The 2,215-nt window shown below is 44.1% G+C and overlaps 1 pseudogene; it reads right to left on the bottom strand.

The window, feature by feature from the left end:
- Window positions 1–746: 746 nt before the first annotated feature.
- Window positions 747–1,448, bottom strand: LOC114207969 (large ribosomal subunit protein uL1 pseudogene; annotated as a pseudogene).
- Between the last annotated feature and the right edge of the window lie 767 nt (window positions 1,449–2,215).

Genomic DNA, 2,215 nt, shown 5'->3' with positions numbered 1-2,215 from the left:
TTGCCATTTGCAACGACGTGGATGGAACTGGAGGGTGTTATGCTGAGTGAAATAAGTCAATCAGAGAAAGACATGTATCACATGACCTCACTGATATGAGGAATTCTTAATCTCAGGAAAGAAACTGAGTGTTACTGGAGTGGTTGGGGGTGGGAGGGATGGGGTGGCTGGGTGATAGACATTGGGGAGGGTATGTGCTACGGTGAGTGCTGTGAATTGTGCAAGACTGTTGAATCACAGTTCTGTACTTCTGAAACAAATAACGCAACATATTTTAAGAAAAAAGAAAAAGAAGAAGATAACAGGAGAGGAAGAAAAGGGGAGTATGTCAGAGGGGGAGACGAACCATGAGAGATGATGGACTCTGAAAAACAAACTGAGGGTTCTAGAGGGGAGGGGGGTAGGGGGATGGGTTAGCCTGGTGATGGGTATTGAGGAGGGCACGTTCTGCATGGAGCACTGGGTGTTATGAACAAACAATGAACATGGAACACTGCACCAAAAACTAATGATGTAATATATGGTGATTAACATAACAATAAAAAATTAAAAAAAAACTAATGATGTAATATATGGTGACTAACATAACAATAAAAAATTAAAAAAAAAAAAAGAAAGCTGGGTCCTGGTCTATTGAGGTGAACGAGCCTCAGCTTCCACTTCTACTGCACGGACCCCATTGCCCTCACGTTCCTGCAAGTGTTGGTTCCTCCTTTTTCTTTCTTTTTTTCTTTCTTTCTTTTCTTTTTTTTTTTTTTTTTAAGGGTAGCACTAGGATTTATTGAACTGTGCCTTAGTACAGGCGCTGGGGCTTGCCCATGGTGCTCTTGATGTATAAAGCCCGGACGTTCTGCCAATTCTTCTTGAGCAAGGACACCAGGAAATTGACTGCTAAGTGGATGTTGTACACAAGGTCGTCATCTGTCATCTTCACATGGCCAACAGCCACTGCCAGACACAGCACCTTCTTCATCTGGGAATTTGATGGTGGACTTCACTTCATCTACTTTGGCCACCATGCTTTCATTGTGTGTCAGCAAGGAAGGGAACTTGCCTTCTTTATTCAGGCCTGGGCCCAGGTTTCGTGGGATCTGCTTGATCAGAGATTCTGAAGCCAAAAAGGCATCATACTTCTTGGCCAACTTCTTGACTAATTTCTTATTCTTGTTGAGTTTCTTCAGCGCCTCAATATCCATGTGGGGAATATCCACTGCCTTGGCCTCATCACAGTGCTGCTGATCCCCCAAAACACATACGGAGAACTTGGGGCGGGGAGTGGACTTAAGCCTGACGGTGCCCGAGAAGCTTTTGTCCTTCTGAGGGTCATAGTTCTTCAGACTGATCTGCAGCTCCACCGTCTCCAAAAACTTCCGGCCCTTGCGCTGGTTCTCGTGCAGGACTTCCCGCACCGCCTCATACAGGGTGTTGCGGGAGACTTTGCTGCTCATGGTTCTTCGCGCCGCAGTAACCGGAAAAGCCTCCTTTTTCTTTCTGCTCCTTCTGCTCCATTTCCCCTGTCTCTTTTTCCTACTCACCATTTCTGATGCTTCCCTTAATCTCTACCATCGCAGAGATTGGCTGCTTATTGATTTCTTTCCTCTCTTCTCTCTTTTTTCCCTTTTTCCCCTTTGCTGTCTCTTTTCTCCCTTTCTTACCACTTCCTCCAAATTTTATGACTTTAGGGTATCAGGGCTTAGGTTTTAGAGCCATCATCATCCAATGAGAGTGACAGCCAATCACAATGTGCCTTCTTTTTTTTTTTTTAAAGATTTTATTTATTTATTTGAGAGAGAGAGAATGAGAGCCAGAGAGCACAAGAGGGAAGAGGGTCAGAGGGAGAAGCAGACTCCCCGCTGAGCAGGGAGCCCGATGTGGGACTTGATCCCAGGACTCCAGGATCATGACCTGAGCCGAAGGCAGTCGCTTAACCAACTGAGCCACCCAGGCGCCCCACAATGTGTCTTCTTAAACTTCAACTCTTTTTTTTTCTTTTTGTTATTTCCACTCATACAATTGCAGGCTTCACAAATTCTTTTTAGGCTCATAGTTTCCTCCTGAAGGTTGACAGTGTTTGACTGCTTGACTGGGGTATCATGTATATAGAAGTCATAGACCTTAGAACTAGGAAGTTCTAGGAAGAGTTAAAAAGATAGTTTAATCCAATTCCTTTTTTTTTTTTTTTTTTTAAAGCAGGGTACTGAAGTAAGTAACTTAC

This window comes from Eumetopias jubatus, unplaced genomic scaffold, assembly GCF_037043125.1.
Source record: "Eumetopias jubatus isolate StellerSeaLion01/CBP00866 unplaced genomic scaffold, mEumJub1_p1.0 scaffold_4, whole genome shotgun sequence".
NCBI classification, from domain to species: domain Eukaryota; kingdom Metazoa; phylum Chordata; class Mammalia; order Carnivora; family Otariidae; genus Eumetopias; species Eumetopias jubatus.
The sequence above is the reverse complement of the archived record's forward strand: the minus strand, read 5'-3'. Positions and strand labels throughout refer to the sequence as shown.